The sequence below is a fragment of the Phyllobates terribilis genome, unplaced genomic scaffold (assembly GCF_046119375.1).
Source record: "Phyllobates terribilis strain yellow unplaced genomic scaffold, ASM4611937v1 Scaffold_5__5_contigs__length_657084704, whole genome shotgun sequence".
In the NCBI taxonomy this organism is placed as follows: Eukaryota; Metazoa; Chordata; class Amphibia; order Anura; family Dendrobatidae; genus Phyllobates; species Phyllobates terribilis.
In genome coordinates, this window is record NW_027362765.1 from 20,277,397 (window position 1) to 20,297,098 (window position 19,702).

Genomic DNA, 19,702 nt, shown 5'->3' on the forward strand with positions numbered 1-19,702 from the left:
CAGGGTGCTCATATAATTCCTGCAATCCCATAGACAAATAATAATGCCCAAGCCAGAGACTTACTCATCAACTGTGCCTCAACATACTTTAACCTATCAATACTGTTCCCACATACAGAGCCCTCTGTGCATTATCTGTACTCTAAGAGTTATCACTGTGTTATCTGTGGTGTTACATAGGAATGCAGGTGACATGTACTGCATTATCTGTAGTGTGAGGCAGTGACTGGGATCATATACGAGGGACGTTATATATCCCCCAGAATGTGTACAGAGACCTATTAAACCCATTGGAGTGCATTGCAGTCACAGACACAGCTGCGGCTGCAAAGCAGGAATGAAGGTAAGCATTGACCTGGTCGGGCTATCTGGCTAAGGCAGATTAAGTAAAACCCAGCAGGGCCTTCATTTCTTGGAGGAGGCTACAGGAAGGCAGTGGGGCGGCCTCCTCCCTCCAACCCCGGTTTTCCAGAGGCTCTTGCCACAGGTCCTTTAAAAACCCTACATTAAGGATTAGTGTTGTTCAGTGTTGGGACCTGCTAGGAGGATAGCAGGAAAGCTCGGCAGATCTGTGAGTAGCTGAACCCACGCCTGGGAAGGCTCTGCACCCATCAGGCTCTGAGCGGCCCGGCGCGACCGTTGTCCCCGGCAACCGTTGTTACGGACTTGTGTTAACCCGGCTGCAAACCGGAGGACTTTCTGTTTACCTGTGAGTTTTGCTGAATAAAAGCTGTTTATGTTGGACTTGCTTGGGTCACTGCCTCAGTTACTGCACGGTGTGAACACCGCCGCCTTACAGTACCCAAAGTTATCTGTGGTGTTACATGGTGTTTTGCTAAGTATTTAAAGGGCTCGGATACGGCTTTAAAGAAGGCGATTCATTTTTATTATAATTAAATGACTTCAGAAAATAGGAAATAGTGTGATATTGCACATTTTTGCATCATATAAATTACAAAGGTAAAGTACTTACACTGCACAGGAAGAAAGAAAACTTCACCAGGAACCGTACACATCATCTGTCCGGAAACATCAGCTGTGAGAAGCAAACAGCGAAGACAGAGAGATTCCTGGGATATCCACACTGTAGACCCACATGGGCGTCCCCTCCAGTCCACAGGTTAACAGGCTTCTGTCTTAGCTGAAGTCTTCCCCAACTGATATATTGTTTAGAAACAAATGCTTGCGCAACCAAGTGTTACACAAACTCTAACAAATTCTATTTGTCCAATATAGTATCTCTCCTCTGAGTGGCCAGCTCTTCAGATGTCAATCTACACCAGACAAATACGTCACCGGATGAAACATACCAAAAACTCCTGGTACCGAATGTTTTACCATACTATAAACATATAATTTCTCACCAAACATGGATACCGAAACTATGCAGTAATTGGATGATAATATAAACATGCACTTTCTCACTAAAAAGCTATGTGATAATATAAACATACACCGTTCTCATTAAATATTGCAGCCTCCAGGTGTTAGAAATATTACAGAAGATACAAAGTTAAATTATTACTGTTTAATATCTTAAAAGGGTCTTCAAAGACAGGCTATGAATATGGGTTCCTGATGGCCATTAACATCTTAGCACTACACGTGGGACTGCAGTTAACATCCATTACATTATCTGTACTCACAGAATAATCACAGTGTTTTCTGTGGTGTTGTATAGGACTGCAGGCAACACCTACTACATTATCTGTGGTGTTAGCAAACAGACAAAAGCCCTATGTAAATACATAGAAACATAGCTGATAAACCGTGTGCAATAATATACGGTCAGCATAAATTCCACTCCAAACACAATATAACAACAAAAGAGGAAAAAGAGTGATTCATATCAAAGAGTATTATTTTATTACATATCGAAACTTTACATGATTATGTCAAAGTAATCATAGCAATTAATAGCACTAGAAAATGGGGAACACACAAAGAATCCAGGGGATAGTAGCACTAGATAATATGCAGAGACACAATAATGACCCCACATGGGGATGTCAGGTATCAAAATAATGCAGTGGGGACCTTTAAGGCAAGAGGCTGACTCAAGGAACAGTTGTAGCAGAACAGACAGTATGTAGAATCACATCATCATAGACAATAAGACCACCCAAATGTTCCCTTCGCTCAATATTATAAGAGGAGCCATCTTACCAAGGATGCAGAGGTTTAAAGTGCTCAGTGCCAAATGCCCATGTGGACAAAAAACGCCTTGACGCGCGTTTCGCCCTCAACCGTAAGGCTTTCTCAAGAGGCGGATCACTGGATGTGCATGAGGACCTTAAATATGGAGAACTGGAGGATCACGTGACGTGTCACGTGATCGTCCCGATAACACGACTTCCGCATGTTGGCGCATGCGCCGTGGGCCACCTGTCGTGAGCGCGTGACCAGGCCGTCACGCCCCCTAGCACGTGTGGACAACACAATGCCGGAGACGACAGATAGCGGGGCACGCGCTCCAGAGGGAAGCCACACGGCGCGCATTAGCGCAGCGTATATCGATGTTACAAAAGACCAGCCCTATAAGCGGGATTAGGAATGGCTCACAGATATCATTATGGCCACAGATAAATCACCATTATACAAGACAATCAAATCCCTTTTATGTCAATCGCCCATCACATGGTAGATATAACAATATGAATCACCACATATGATATTAAGGGATAACAATAATACCCCCAGAGGGCTACATAGTAAATATGTGCGTAAAGCAAAGGAAAAAGATATGTATATAATGCCTGGTAAAATACAAAGTATACCACATCATCCATATAATTATTCATAATCCAGTGCTCATGGGAGGTTATGATGTTGCATTTTCATACAGATGTCCAGATGGTGACAATTGTTGGAAACAGCGGAAGTGGTCCCCAGAAAAAGGGGGATATTCAACGGTTGTACGGCACATCAATACTAAATAAGAGGACAATAAAAAAATATTAAAAATGAGCAATATAAACAAAGTTAAAAGAAGGAGACTCACACATGGGAACAAGATTCCAGAGATAACCAGAAAAACAGGAGAATAGAGCCAAGGAACATAAAAAAATATAATAATAGTATAATATATATGCCTTCTTATTTAAAGAAACGCAGCAAAAGTTAAGGCCTCATTCAGACCATGTGGGCTCACGGTGTCCAGATTCACGATCCATCGCGCCTCCCTCTGAGCCAGGCGCTGTTTCATGTTACCACCCCGAGAGCCAAGGCGCACCGCCTCAATGCCGCGTATCTGCAATGTTTTCGGATCGCATCCATGGGCGGCCTTGAAGTGTCTAGGAAGCGTCTTCAGCTCCCGGGGGTCGGCCACTGTCTTGGCCGCGCCAATGTCCCGCACGTGCTCACGTACCCTGACCCGAAGCTCGCGGGAGGTCAAACCAATATAAATCAAACTGCATCCACAAGTGGCATAGTATATACTATGCCACTTGTGGATGCAGTTTGATTTATATTGGTTTGACCTCCCGGGAGCTGAAGACGCTTCCTAGACACTTCAAGGCCGCCCATGGATGCGATCCGAAAACATTGCAGATACGCGGCATTGAGGCGGTGCGCCTTGGCTCTCGGGGTGGTAACATGAAACAGCGCCTGGCTCAGAGGGAGGCGCGATGGATCGTGAATCTGGACACCGTGAGCCCACATGGTCTGAATGAGGCCTTAACTTTTGCTGCGTTTCTTTAAATAAGAAGGCATATATATTATACTATTATTATATTTTTTTATGTTCCTTGGCTCTATTCTCCTGTTTTTCTGGTTATCTCTGGAATCTTGTTCCCATGTGTGAGTCTCCTTCTTTTAACTTTGTTTATATTGCTCATTTTTAATATTTTTTTATTGTCCTCTTATTTAGTATTGATGTGCCGTACAACCGTTGAATATCCCCCTTTTTCTGGGGACCACTTCCGCTGTTTCCAACAATTGTCACCATCTGGACATCTGTATGAAAATGCAACATCATTACCTCCCTTGAGCACTGGATTATGAATAATTATATGGATGATGTGGTATACTTTGTATTTTACCAGGCATTATATACATATCTTTTTCCTTTGCTTTACGCACATATTTACTATGTAGCCCTCTGGGGGTATTATTGTTATCCCTTAATATCATATGTGGTGATTCATATTGTTATATCTACCATGTGATGGGCGATTGACATAAAAGGGATTTGATTGTCTTGTATAATGGTGATTTATCTGTGGCCATAATGATATCTGTGAGCCATTCCTAATCCCGCTTATAGGGCTGGTCTTTTGTAACATCGATATACGCTGCGCGCATGCGCGCCGTGTGGCTTCCCTCTGGAGCGCGTGCCCCGCTATCTGTCGTCTCCGGCATTGTGTTGTCCACACGTGCTAGGGGGCGTGACGGCCTGGTCACGCGCTCACGACAGGTGGCCCACGGCGCATGCGCCAACATGCGGAAGTCGTGTTATCGGGACGATCACGTGACACGTCACGTGATCCTCCAGTTCTCCATATTTAAGGTCCTCATGCACATCCAGTGATCCGCCTCTTGAGAAAGCCTTACGATTGAGGGCGAAACGCGCGTCGAGGCGTTTTTTGTCCACATGGGCATTTGGCACTGAGCACTTTAAACCTCTGCATCCTTGGTAAGATGGCTCCTCTTATAATATTGAGCGAAGGGAACATTTGGGTGGTCTTATTGTCTATGATGATGTGATTCTACATACTGTCTGTTCTGCTACAACTGTTCCTTGAGTCAGCCTCTTGCCTTAAAGGTCCCCACTGCATTATTTTGATACCTGACATCCCCATGTGGGGTCATTATTGTGTCTCTGCATATTATCTAGTGCTACTATCCCCTGGATTCTTTGTGTGTTCCCCATTTTCTAGTGCTATTAATTGCTATGATTACTTTGACATAATCATGTAAAGTTTCGATATGTAATAAAATAATACTCTTTGATATGAATCACTCTTTTTCCTCTTTTGTTATTATCTGTGGTGTTGTATAGGACTGCAGGTAACATCTCCTACATTATCCGTGGTGTTGCATAGGACTGCAGGTGACATCTACTACATTATCTGTTCTTGGAGACTTACCATCGTTAGCAGAACACATACATACAAGATGTGTCATCACACTGTGATTAATGAATACATGAATTCGTATTCACAAGGTAATTAACACTTTGTATGGGAAAGATACTAAGTACCTGAGCTCATGTCGTCATTAGTCGCAGTGTGCGGATGCATCGTGTATGTACAGGGGCTTGTGAAAGTATTATCACCCTCCCCTTTCCCATTGGCTTTTTACTTATGTATATAAAGTGTAGAATTTTATGTCCGTAAGGGGTATTCCCATCTCCAAGATCCTGTCCCAATATGTAGTAGGTATCCACGGTTATGACCACTGATTTAGTGACAATTAGTTAGCTAGTTTCTAGTGGTCATAACCGTGGATACCTAAGGTCATGCACATGAGGAAAGAGACATAGCGAATCAGAAGAACTATACTACATTTCTCACTGGAGATATTTGCTAATATTATTATTATTACACCTACTACATATTGGGACAGGATCTTGGAGATGGGAATACCCCTTTAATGGTGCAGCCCCGGAGAATCCTGCAGCACTCGGCCGTTCCCTGCAGTCCCATAATGAATGGAGCGGAGGCCGAGCACAAACCTCCCATCCATCCAGGACTGCAGAGCCCGATCTCAGGATCTCTGGGGGTCCACAGGTCAGACCCCAGCGACCAGCACCTGGGGGAGGGGAGGACGGGTTTATTCAGGGAGGAAACAGGGAAAATGATGGAAAACTAAACATCACAAAGACGATAAAGGACATTTATTATATACTGAGGAAAATGGCCGAGTGTGAATAACGGCTAATCCTGATAGAGAATAACGGGGTCTCCACATACCTCCACCTGCAGAGCCGCCACCACATATATGGCTGTTCTGTGCGCACAGGACCTGTGATGAGGTCACAGGAGGGGAGGAGTCAGGGGTCACATGATCAGGGGCCTCAGTGGATGCAGGACTCTGCTGTGCTGGTTGTCATGGTGCTGGATGAGCTGAAGTTTATGTGTGGGGTCAGGAGGGGTTTACAGTGTGGATGTAGCAGAGCCGCGTGTGTACGAGGTGTACGGAGCGGAGCCGTGTGTGTACGAGGTGTACGGAGCAGAGCCGCGCGTGAGAGGTGTACGGAGCGGAGCCGCGTGTATACGAGGCGTACGGAGCAGAGCCGTGTGTGTACGAGGTGTACGGAGCGGAGCCGCGCGTGTACGAGGTGTACGGAGCAGAGCCGCGTGTGTACGAGGCGTACGGAGCGGAGCCGCGTGTGTACGAGGTGTACGGAGCAGAGCCGTGTGTGTACGAGGTGTACGGAGCGGAGCCGCGTGTGTACGAGGTGTACGGAGCGGAGCCGCGTGTGTACGAGGTGTACGGAGCGGAGCCGCGTGTGTACGAGGTGTACGGAGCAGAGCCGCGTGAGAGGTGTACGGAGCGGAGCCGCGTGTGTACAAGGTGTACGGAGCGGAGCCGCGTGTGTACGAGGCGTACGGAGCAGAGCCGCGTGTGTACGAGGTGTACGGAGCAGAGCCGCGTGAGAGGTGTACGGAGCAGAGCCGTGTGTGTGCGAGGCGTACGGAGCGGAGCCGTGTGTGTACGAGGCGTACGGAGCGAAGCCGTGTGTGTACGAGGTGTACGGAGCGGAGCCGTGTGTGTACGAGGTGTACGGAGCGGAGCCGCGCGTGTACGAGGTGTACGGAGCAGAGCCGTGTGTGTGCGAGGCGTACGGAGCGGAGCCGTGTGTGTGCGAGGCGTACGGAGCGGAGCTGTGTGTGTACGAGGTGTACGGAGCAGAGCCGTGTGTGTACGAGGTGTACGGAGCAGAGCCGCGCGTGTACGAGGTGTACGGAGCGGAGCCGCGCGTGTACGAGGTGTACGGAGCAGAGCCGCGCGTGTATGAGGTGTATGGAGCGGAGCCGTGTGTGTGCGAGGCGTACGGAGCGGAGCCGTGTGTGTACGGAGCGGAGCCGCGTGTGTACGAGGTGTACGGAGCGGAGCCGTGTGTGTGCGAGGCGTACGGAGCGGAGCCGTGTGTGTACGAGGTGTACGGAGCGGAGCCGTGTGTGTACGAGGTGTACGGAGCAGAGCCGCGTGTGTACGAGGTGTACGGAGCAGAGCCGCGTGAGAGGTGTACGGAGCGGAGCCGTGTGTGTGCGAGGCGTACGGAGCGGAGCCGTGTGTGTACGAGGTGTACGGAGCGGAGCCGTGTGTGTACGAGGTGTACGGAGCAGAGCCGCGTGTGTACGAGGCGTACGGAGCGGAGCCGCGCGTGTACGAGGTGTACGGAGCCGCGCGTGTACGAGGTGTACGGAGCGGAGCCGCGCGTGTACGGAGCAGAGCCGCGTGTGTGCGAGGCGTACGGAGCGGAGCCGTGTGTGTACAAGGTGTATGGAGCGGAGCCGTGTGTGTACGAGGTGTACGGAGCAGAGCCGCGTGTGTGCGAGGCGTACGGAGCGGAGCCGTGTGTGTACGAGGTGTACGGAGCGGAGCCGCGCGTGTACGAGGTGTACGGAGCGGAGCCGCGCGTGTACGAGGCGTACGGAGCAGAGCAGCGCGTGTACGAGGAGTACGGAGCGGAGCCGCGCGTGTACGAGGCGTACAGAGCAGAGCAGCGCGTGTACGAGGAGTACGGAGCGGAGCCGCGCGTGTACGAGGCGTACGGAGCAGAGCAGCGCGTGTACGAGGAGTACGGAGCGGAGCCGCGCGTGTACGAGGCGTACAGAGCAGAGCAGCGCGTGTACGAGGAGTACGGAGCGGAGCCGTGTGTAAGAGTTGTACGCAGCGGAACCGCGCATGTACGAGGTGTACGGAGTGGAGCTGCGCGTGTACGGAGCGGAGACGCGTGTGTACGAGGTATATGGAGTGGAGCCGCGTATGTACGAAGTACGCTGCTGGAGGGGAGGATACGGCTGCTCAGCTCCTGGCTCCGCTGATGACTGTAGGCTGGGGTGAGAGGTCATACCCTATTTCTGGACTGCTCCTGAGCAGCCTGCACTGCAGCACTGATTGCTGTCTCTCGGGGCGGCACAGTGCTCCTGCTGCAGGGGGATAACTGTGCAGGAGGATTGTGCCGCACCCTGAGAGACAGCAATCAGCGCAGATGCCGACTTAAAAAAAAACACAACTTCAGTTCCCTGTGACCCGGTGAGCAGAAGCTGAACCAAGGGGGGCCCCAGTGCAGGACCCTCTGCTCACGGGGCCCCATACGTCAGTAAGGGCAGTAATGCCCTGATGGCAGCCCTGACCACACGTCTCCACATACTGAGTGATGGGTCTGCCCCATTTAACTTCTGGGATGCCAAATTGGACACATGGCCTGAGTTTGCCCTTCACGCCCTGGAGGTACAGGCCTGCCCTGCGGAAAGTGTACTGTCGGAACCTGTGTTTAGTAGGGCAGGAGGTGTAGTCACAGAGAGGGGCATGTGTGTGGCCACAACGTGTGCAAGGTCACATTCATTAAAGGGAATCTGTCACCCCCTGGGACCTATCAGATCTCTAATATGGGCATACAGGTGATAGAAATGTGAATCTACTGGTAAGGCAGAGTGACTCACCGGCGCCTGCGCACAAGTTCCCTGCTCCACAACACTACACTGACGACAGGGAGAAGAGCGCCGTCCGTACAGAGGAAACAGCGCAGGTGCGGGATCCAGCCGGGAACTGCACTTCACAGAGTCCATTGACGTGCAGGGAAGGTGGGGTGAGTCCATGTGGCAGCTGACTCACTAGGTAACTTTACCTTTATTACAGTACAGGCTTTTTTTTATAGCTACCACCTATCTAGGGCCTTTCCTGCTACCGACCATAGTGTTTCAAATGTTCCCATTACCACTGTGCCTATAGTATTATGGACTTGCAATTTAACTTAAAACCTTGAGATGGTATATGTTAGAACCTTGCTCTTAGGTTTTTTCCTTTGCTGGTCACATGACCTTGTTGGCCTATTTAATCCTGCTCCGCCCTTCTGGCTTTGCTGGACTTCATTGTATAACTACTTTCTAGCTAGCCTGTGCTCTGTATCTAACTCTGTTAGTTTGCTTGGTCTACGGACCTCAGTGTTCTATATATTTTGTTTGTTTGTCTGTCTGCTACTATTTCTGTTAGGAGGTGTCCCATTTTCCTCCCAGTCCTTAGTACTTGTAGGGATTCCTTCCCCACATCTATAGGTCTCCGTACAGACTAGCTTAGGACTTTAGCAGGTCTGATCGCAGGATCAGGTTCCCTGTTACATCGTAGGGATTCAGCTGAGTTCTATCGTAGGGACAGATTTCCTCTCTTTCCTTAGCTCTGGTAGCAGAACATAACAGTATAAGTATACTGGTGACAGGGGGACTTGCTTATCATTTGATACTGAAGTGTCATGTTACATTAGATGTTGTATAGCACTCCAATTAATACTTGTGTCTCTCCCTTGTTGAAGTTATCTCCTGTCTGTTTTTAAAGTAGTTTTAATTTGTATGAAATAAAATATATATCCTTTTAATATATTCACTGGTATCGCTTCTTTAACCTGACTGCTAACTAACAGCAGATCTGGTCAGTGGGTGAATTTAAGGTAATTTCAATGTCAGGTAGAGTTAGGTTAGTAGAGGGAAGAAACACAAGAAGTTCAGTTTTGGAGAGATTCAGTTTAAGATAGAGGGAGGACATTATGTTAGACACAGCAGACAAACAATCCTTGGTATTTTGTATTAGAGTGGGGGTGATGTCGGGGGAAGAGGTGTATAATTTGGTGTCGTCAGCGTAGAGATGATACTGGAACCCAAATCTATTGATTGTTTGTCCAATAGGGGTTGTGTATAGAGAGAAGAGGAGGGGGCCTAGGACTGAGCCCTGCGGAACTCCGATAGGGGACGAGGAGAGGAAGAGGAGCCGGCAAAAGATACAGTGAAGGAGCGGTCAGAGAGGTAGGAGGAGAACCAGGAGAGAATGGTGTCCTTGAGGTCGATAGAGCAGAGCATAGTGAGTAGGAGCTGGTGATCCACAGTGTCAAATGCAGCAGAGAGATCCAGGAGAATCAGCAGGGAGCAGTGACCTTTGGATTTAGCTGTTAATAGATCGTTAGAGACTTTAGTAAGGGCAGTTTCAGTAGAGTGTAAAGAGCGGAAACCAGGTTGTATAAGCTCGAGAAGAGAGTTATCTGAGAGATAGCGGATTTAAAGGGAGTGGACCAAGCGTTCCACGAGTTTAGAGATGAATGAAAGATTAGAGACAGGTCTGTAGTTAGCAAAGCAGTTCTGATTGAGGGATAGTTTTTTAAGTAAAGGAGTTATGATGGATTGTTTAAATGGGGAGGGAAAGATACCTGAAGAAATAGAGAGGTTAAATATATTAGTCAGGTGAGTGGTGACCACCAGTGAGAGAGATTGCAGGAGATGTGAGGGAATAGGGTCACTGTTGCAGGTTGTTGGCAGACAAGAAGCGAGGAGCTGGGCAACTTCTTCTTCTGTAACAGGCTCAAGGATGGCAAGTGAGCTTGAAGTGCAGCAGGGAAGGGGATCCAGGCACTGAGGAGATTGGGATGAGATGTCCTGATGGATGTGGTTGATTTTTTCTAGGAAATGAGGGTCCAGATCCTCACCGCTGAGTTGGTGATGGGGGCCTGTGCTTTAGGGCTCAGGAGGGAGTGTAAGGTGTGAAAAAGTCATTTTGGGTAGTTAGCTAGTGAAGTGATGAGGGTGGTGAGGATTGTTTGGCCAGATGAAGGACAGAGCTATAGGTTTTGAGCATAAACTTATAGTGGATGAAATCTTCTGCTAAAAGAGATTTTTGTTAGAACTCTCCTGTTAGGTTTTTTCTATCTTGCTGGTCACATGACCTTGTTTGCCTATTTAATCCTGCTCCGCCCTCCTGGCCTTGCTGGACTTCATTGTAATTTCTACTCTTAAGTTAGCCTGGTGCTTAGTTACCTTTCTCAGTCTGTTTAGCTTGGTCTTCGGACCTTTATGTTCTATGTTGTGTGTTTGTCTTTTACTGCTACAATTTCTGCTAGGAGGTGTCCAACTTTATCCCAGTCCCTAGTTCTTGTAGGGATCCCTCCCTTGCATCTATAGGTCTTCGTACAGACTAGCCGAGGACTTTAGCGGGTCTGATCGCAGGATCAGGTTCCCTGTTACATCGTAGGGATCTAGCTTAGTTCTATTGTAGGGACAGATCTCCTTTCTTTCCTTAGTGCTTGCAGCAGATCATAACAGTAAGTCCAGCCCAAAAATATCTCTAAGGAAAGACTTCCAGTTTCCATCATGGTGTCGGTTCAGGATTTGGCTCAACACCTGCAGGGACTCTCTCTGGAGGTGGCCGAGCTCCAACAACACGTGAGTAGCTGTTCTGGAGCACATTTTGTGGAGCCAAAGGTACGTTTGCCTGATTTATTCTTTGGTGATCAACAGGAATTTTTTTCCTTTAAAAATGCTTGTTTATTGTATTTTCGTTTGAGACCCAGAGCCTCTGGTGATGAATCACAGCGCATAGGGTTCATAATGTCACTTTTGCGCAAAGAACCTCAGGGATGGGCCTTTTCTCTCCAACCTAGTGATCCATGCTTTAGATCAGTGGATATTTTTTTTTCTGCTTTGGGTTTGTTGTATGATGATCCTGATCGTGTCTCATCAGCTGAGACTGAATTAAGACATTTGAGGCAGGGACCAGGTAATGTGGAAAAATATTGTTCTCACTTCCGTCGGTGGTCTGCCCAGGTGGGGCGGAACGATTCAGCTTTGAAAAGTTTGTTTCTTGTGGGGCTAGGTGAAAGGGTTAAGGATTTGCTGATTGCTTATCTCACACCTGGAAACTTGCAGGAGGCTATGCAATTAGCTATACGGTTGGACAAGAGACTGCGTGCAAGGGTTAATGAAAGTAAATCCTCTGCTATGTCAGCTCCGAGTCTTGAGAGGGTCTGTACTGATATTGGAGAGCCGATGGAGATTGGGGCGATGGCACCCCGCTCTCAGGAAAAAGACCGCAGATCTTCTGAAGGTTTGTGCTTTTATTGCGGGAAATCTGCCCATTTTATTAAGAACTGTGTGCTTCGTATGAACAAAGAAAAAAAAAAGGTCAGTTACACCCGTATTGCCTGTTTAAATTCTAAGGGGGTATTTCTTTCTGCTACTACTGCTGCTCAGGAAGAATTAATTGAATTTCGGATATTTGTGGATTGTGGTTCTACTCTGAATGTGATTGATGGGGGATTCTTGGAAAAACTTAAATTAAAACCCAAACCTTTGTCATCCCCTATTGCTGTGGTTTCTGTCGATGGCTCCCCCTTGAAGAGTGTTACTCACAAGGTCTGTGAATTTCCCCTCACTATTAATGGTATTCACCAAGAAAATTTGGATTTGGTGGTACTAAATAATTTGCCTTCTCCAGTAATTTTGGGGTTACCCTTGCTAAAATTGCACAATCCTGTACTGGATTGGTCTACCAATGAAATTAAGTCCTGGAGTCCTAAGCGTTATGACAAGTGTTGTAACGGATGTATTGCTGCGGTGGAAAAAGGGGAATTACCTGTACCTATTCAGGATTTTTGGAGAGTTTTTTCTGAGGAGGAGTCACAAATATTGCCTCCCCATAGAGACTATGATTGTACCATTGAATTTGTCCCTGGAGTGACTCTTCCTAAAAGTCGTTTATTTAATCTTACTATTCCTGAGAGAAAGGCTTTGGAGGAATACATACAGACAAGCTTGGCCGCCGGTCACATTAGGCCTTCCAAGTCTCCTGTGGCTGTTGGATTTTTTTTTGTTAAAAAAAAGGACGGCGGTTTACGTCCTTGTCTGGATTTTCGTGAGATTAATAAAATTACTGTACGTAATCCCTACCCACTGCCATTGATTCCTGATTTGTTTAACCAGTTAGTGGGGGCCAAGTGGTTCTCTAAAATTGATCTCCGGGGGGCATACAATTTGTTGCGCATGAAGGAGGGTGATGAGTGGAAGACTGCTTTTAACACTCCTGTGGGTCATTTTGAGAATCTGGTTTTGCTTTTTGGTCTTACCAATGCTCCAGCATTTTTTCAGAATCTTATTAATGACATCCTTAGACCTTTGATCGGCAAAAGTGTGGTTGTGTATTTGGATGACATTTTGATTTATGCGCCTGATCTGGAGTCTCATTGGCGGAGCGTACGTGAGGTATTACAGTTATTAATGGACAATTCGCTTTTTGCTAAGCTGGAGAAATGTAAGTTTGCTGTACAGAGAATTAGTTTTTTGGGCTACATTATCTCCAGCGAAGGCTTTGAGATGGACCCTGTGAAGGTTCAGGCGGTTCAGGAATGGCCTAGGCCTATTGGTTTGAAATCGATACAGAGGTTTTTGGGTTTCGCCAATTATTACAGAAAATTCATTAAAATTTTTTCTATTATTGTCAAACCACTGACCGATCTCACCAGGAAAGGTGCTAATGCGGTTCAGTGGACTACTGAGGCCATTGAAGCTTTTGTGTTTCTAAAGGAGAGGTTCAGCTCTGCCCCCATCCTTATGCAACCTGATGTGACTAAGACGGTTTTGGTTGAGGTTGATGCTTCTTTGGTGGGGGTCGGTGCGGTGTTGTCTCAGAAAAACAAGGATGGAGTACATCCCTGTGATTTTTTTTCAAAAAAATTTTCTGAGACTGAACTTAATTACGATATTGGTAATCGGGAATTGCTGGCTATTAAACTCGCATTTGAACACTGGCGTCATTTCTTGGAAGGTGCTGAATTTCCCATTCAGGTTTTCACTGATCATAAAAATCTGATCTATCTTGATGCTGCCAAGCGCTTGAATGCCCGTCAGGCTAGGTGGGCACTTTTTTTTTCGCGGTTTAATTTTTCCGTTACTTACATCCCGGGTACCAAGAATGTTAAAGCTGATGCTTTGTCTCGCAGCTTTTCTCCCATGGTCGGTGCTGAGGAGGAGGGGAGCATTTTACAAGAAGGTGTTGTGATTGCTGCATTGGACTCCGTTTTGGAAGATGAGATTCTTAAAGCACAGGAGAATGCCCCATCTAACACTCCCCATGGGAGGTTGTTTATGTCTAGGACCTTTAGGAGAGATTTGTTTGTTGAGTGTCATGAGTCTCGGTTGGCAGGTTATCCAGGAATTTCTGAGACCAAGAGACTTGTGGGTCGCAGTTTTTGGTGGCCTGGATGGCAGAAGGAAGTCATTAAGTGGGTGCGTCAATGTACGGTGTGTGCTAGATCTAAGTCTTCACATACTCCTGCAGCGGGGTTGCTTTGCCCTCTGGAGGTTTCTAGTGCACCTTGGACACATCTGGCTATGGACTTTATTACTGACCTTCCCCCCTCTGAGGGTTTCACAGTCATCTGGGTGGTCGTGGACCGTTTTAGCAAGATGTGTCACTTGGTTCCTTTCATCAAACTGCCCTGCACTAAGACACTCGCTAAGGCCTTTGTCAAGGAAATTGACAGACTACATGGCGTTCCTACTGACATTGTTTCGGATAGGGGACCTCAGTTCGTGGCTCGTTTTTGGCGTGCTTTTTATGACAGGTTGGGAGTTCATTTGTCGTTTTCATCCGGATATCATCCTGAGTCTAATGGCCAGACAGAAAGGAAGAATCAGGATGTTGAGCAGTTCTTGCGTTGTTTTGTGGCAGACAATCAGGAGGGGTGGTCTGAGTTTCTGCCACTTGCTGAGTTTGCTCTTAACAACCATACATCCTCTTCTGCTGGTTGTTCGCCTTTTTTTTGTTGTTCTGGGAGACATCCGTCTTTTGGGTCATTCTCCAAATTGGTATCGGCTGTGCCTGAGGAGGAGAGTTTTTCCGGTGACTTGGAGAGAGTTTGGACGGATGTGCGTGGTAATCTTCAGGAGGCTAACAAAAAATCTAAGAGGTACATTGATAGGAAACGGCAAGAGGTTTTGTTTGCTATTGGTGACATGGTTTGGTTGTCCTCTAAGAATCTGCGGTTGAGGATTCCTGCTAAAAAATTGGGTCCCAAGTTTGTAGGGCCCTTTAAGGTGCTTCAGGTAGTTAACCAATCTGCTGTTAGGTTGGAAGTTCCTACCTCCTGGAAGATTAATCCGGTGTTTCATGTTTCTCTGTTGAAAAGAGCTTGTGTGTTGGATGGAGACGTCTCTGCCACTGTTCCTCCGGTGGTGGAGGACGGGGAATACGAAATTTCCTGCATCCTAAATTCTAGACGGTATAGAGGAAGTTTGCAGTATCTCGTCGCTTGGAAAGGTTTCGGACCCGAGGATAACTCATGGGTGAGGGCAGATGATGTTTCTGCTTCCAGACTTGTCAGAGCGTTTCACAAGAGGTTTCCTGATAAGCCTGGGCCTAGGGGATCCGGAGGATCCTCATAGAAGAGGGGATACTGTTAGAACTCTCCTGTTAGGTTTTTTCTATCTTGCTGGTCACATGACCTTGTTTGCCTATTTAATCCTGCTCCGCCCTCCTGGCCTTGCTGGACTTCATTGTAATTTCTACTCTTAAGTTAGCCTGGTGCTTAGTTATCTTTCTCAGTCTGTTTAGCTTGGTCTTCGGACCTTTATGTTCTATGTTGTGTGTTTGTCTTTTACTGCTACAATTTCTGCTAGGAGGTGTCCAACTTTATCCCAGTCCCTAGTTCTTGTAGGGATCCCTCCCTTGCATCTATAGGTCTTCGTACAGACTAGCCGAGGACTTTAGTGGGTCTGATCGCAGGATCAGGTTCCCCGTTACATCGTAGGGATCTAGCTTAGTTCTATTGTAGGGACAGATCTCCTTTCTTTCCTTAGTGCTTGTAGCAGATCATAATAATTTTCTCCACTGACGCTCCGCGCACTTTGAGCAACACTGAAGAAAATGTGTTTGCAGCATGTGCCAGGGCTGCCGTTGTCTGTGTCAGGTATTTCTGCGTGTAGAAGGTGCTGCTTCATCTAGGGCACGCTGCAGTGTATTATTGTAGTGTGACAATGCTGAGTCTGGACAGGCGAGGGAGGAGATGAGAGCTAAAGATGTATATAGATTATCCATAAGCTGCTGGGTATTAATGGTACGTGTATTCCTATAAGTGTGGTAAGTGGGGGTGTCCCGGCTCAGGAGACAGTTCTTGACAGATAAGGAAAGAAGGTTGAGGTCCGAGAGCGGGAGAGGGGAGTTAGTAAAGTCATGCAACGAGCAGAGACAAGTGAACACCAAGTCCAGAGTATTCCCTTCTTCATGCGTAGGAGAGTTAGTAAACTGTGAGAGGCTGAATGAGGAGGTTAGAGAAAGTAGATGAGAGGCAGATTGGGATAAGCAATCATCAATGGGGATATTAAAGTCTCCTAGGTGAGGGTGGGGATGTCACAGGATAAAAAGTGAGGAAGTCAGGTGGCACAGTGATCCAGGAACTAACTGGAGTAGCCTGGAGGGCAATACACAACCACCACTGTCAGAGAGAAGGGTTTAAAGAGTCTGACGGTGTGGACTTCAAAGGAAGGAAACATAAGTGAGGGAATCGGGGGGATGATATGGAAAGCGCATTGTGATGAAAGGAGCAAACCAACACCTCCACCTTGTCTGTTCTCAGGCCTGGTGGTATGTGAAAATTTAAGCCCACCAAACGAGAAAGCAGAAGTGGTTTCAGTGACTGTTGGATTCAGGTTTCTGTAAGAGCCAGAAGGTTAAGGGAATTAGAGAGAAAAAATCGTGAATGTAAGTTAGTTTGTTACACACTGACTGTGCGTTCCAAAGGGCACAATGAAAAGCGATAGGAGAAGGCATGTACTGAATATTAATAAGCAGGGTTTCTATGTACAGCTGGATGAGAGTTACAGGTGTTTTTCACTAAATTAGAATATTATCAAAAAGTTCATTTATTTCAGTTCTTCAATACAAAAACTGAAACTCATATATTATATAGAGTCATTACAAACAGAGTGGTCTATTTCCAGTGTTTATTTTTGTTAATGTTGATGATTATGGCTTACAGCCAATGAAAACACAAAAGTCATTATCTCGGTAAATTAGAATACTTTATAACAACAGCTTGAAAAATGTTTTTAAAATCCGAAATGTTGGCCTACTGAAATGTATGTTCAGTAAATGCACTCAATACTTGGTTGGGGCTCCTTTTGCATCAATTACTGCACCAATGTGGCGTGGCATGGATTTGATCAGCCTGTGGCACTGCTTAGGTGTTATGGAAGCCCAGGTTGCTTTGATAGCAGGCTTCAGCTCATCTGCAATGCTGGGTCTGGTGTCTCTCATTTTCCTCTTGACAATACCCCATAGATTCTCTATCACAGTGATAATGTTATTTTTAAACCAGGTATTGGTACTTTTGGCAGTGTGGACAGGTGTCAAGTCCTGCTGGAGAATTAAATTTCCATCTCCAAAAAGCTTGTCGGCAGAGGGAAGCATGAAGTGCTCTAAAATTTCCTAGTAGATGGCTGCGCTGACTTTGGTCTTGATAAAACACAGTGGACCTGCACCAGCAGATGACATGGCTCCCCAAACCATCACCAATTGTGGAAACTTCACACTAGACCTCAAGCAGTTTGGATTGTGTGCCTCTCCACTCTTCCTCCAGACTCTGGGACCTTGATTTCCAAATGAAATGCAAAATATACTTTCATCTGAAAATAACACCTTGGACCACTGAGCAACAGTCCAGGTCTTTTTCTCCTTGGCCCAGGTAAGACGCTTCTGGCGTTGTCTATTGGTCATGAGTGGCTTGACACAAGGAATGCGACACTTGTAGTCCATGTCCTGGATACGTCTTTGTGTGGTGGCTCTGGAAACAAATGACTCCAGCAGTAGTCCACTCCTTGTGAATCTCCCCCAAATTTTTGAATGGCCTTTTCTTAACAATCCTTTCAAGCCTGCGGTTATCCCAGTTGCTTGTGCACATTTTTCTACCACACTTTTTCCTTCCACTCAACTTTCCATTAATATGCTTGGATACAGCACTCTGTGAACAGCTAGCTCCTTTAGCAATGACCTTTTGTGGTATACCCTCCTTGTGGAGTGTGTTAATCACTGCCTTTTGGACATTTGTCAAGTCAGCAGTCTTACCCATGATTGTGGAGCCTACTGAAACAGACTAAGGGACCTTTTTAAACGCTTCGGAAGCCTTTGCAGGTGTTTTTTGTTAATTATTCTCATTTACTGAAATAATGACTTTTGTGTTTTCATGTAAGCCATAATCATCAACATTAACAGAAATAAACACTTGAAATAGATCACTCTGTTTGCAATGACTCTATATAATATATGAGTTTCATTTTTGTATTGAAAAACTGAATTAAATTCACTTTTTGATGATATTCTAATTTTGTGAGAAGCACCTGTATGTATACTAGTTGTGGGTGGGCCAGGGTTGGGGGAGATGTCGCCAGCGACTAGTAAAAGGAGAAAAAAGAGAAAGAGCGTGTGGTGCAACGATTAGTATGAACGTTTTGAGTGCTGTATGGTGGTAGTGGATGGTACTCCCAGAGACAGGGTTCCAGAGTACACACCGAGGCTTAAAGGCACAGTACTCCCAGAGGCAGGGTTCCAGAGTACACACAGAGGCTTAAAGGCACAGTACTCCCAGAGACAGGGTTGCAGCGTACACACAGAGGCTTAAAAGCACAGCCACAATTTGTACAGATACAGTTATAGTAGAATTATTTTTTAGGCACACTACTCGCAAAAAGAAGACTGCAGAGTAGAATTATTTTTTAGGCATATTACTCATATAGACACAGTGGTAGAGTAAAATTATTTTTTTGGCCCACAAATGGCAAAGAGACAGCTTCAGAGAACAATTACTTTTTAGGCACATTTCTCTTAAGGCCCTGTCACACATAACGAGATCGCTAGCGAGATCGTTGATACGTCACGGGTTTTGTGACGCAATAGCGACATCGCTAGCGATCTCGCTACGTTTGACAGGTAGCAACGATCAGGCCCCTGCTGTGAGATCGTTGATCATTACAAAGCTTCCTGGACCATTCCTGGGTCGTTGCACTCCCGCTGGGCAGTGTGCATCGCTGTATTTGACACCTAGCCAACGACCTCGTCAGCGATTCAGAGCAGAGACACGTAGGCGTGCATAAATTGGACTTTTCCGCGCCCCTCGTCCCCGATTGGTGGTCACTACAGCGTTCTCATTTCCGGCCGCGCATACAGAAGGCAACAGAATAGCGATTCCGTTCTTTGTTTCTGACCTCGTGTTTGATTGCAGATTCTAGCAGAGTTCTCCGGGCTGTTGATTGCAGATCCTAGCAGAGTTCTCCGGGCTGTTAATATCCGTTCATTGGACTAGTGCTGATTTTTGCGGATCATTGTAGCGTTCTCCAGCTGTGACTCCGCTTTGAACAAATCAGGCATCTTTAGCGAGGTAGGTATTGTTTGAGGTCTCAAATACGTTTCCATTTTTGATCCATTTATCGCACATTTACCAATTATCTGCTATCTTTGCTCTTCAAGGAGGGAGGGCTTGGCTTCTATCTCTATATGTATATGCTTTTGCATGGACAGATATTTTAGGGGTCTCATGCATACGCACCTACACAGCACGTTTTCTGTCATGCTCACTAACATAATGGAACATGGTTTTCCATGATATTTTTTATGTACAGTTTCAATACTTGTGTTAATTGTTTTGTTGAAAGTGTTCTCATCTTCTCATGTTATGTTTGCAGTTTGCACATCATGGACGACGGGCAGTGTGCTATTGTGGTTG

General features: G+C 46.4%; 1 protein-coding gene across 1 annotated transcript in view; it reads right to left on the reverse strand.

The window, feature by feature from the left end:
* LOC141270503 (uncharacterized) overlaps positions 1-5,987 on the reverse strand; it is a 121,724-nt gene extending 115,737 nt beyond the window's left edge. The window contains exon 1 of the mRNA XM_073680510.1: positions 5,913-5,987. The gene's annotated coding sequence lies outside the window, so the exon portion shown is untranslated. The remainder of the gene's footprint in view (positions 1-5,912) is intronic.
* Positions 5,988-19,702: the final 13,715 nt, after the last annotated feature.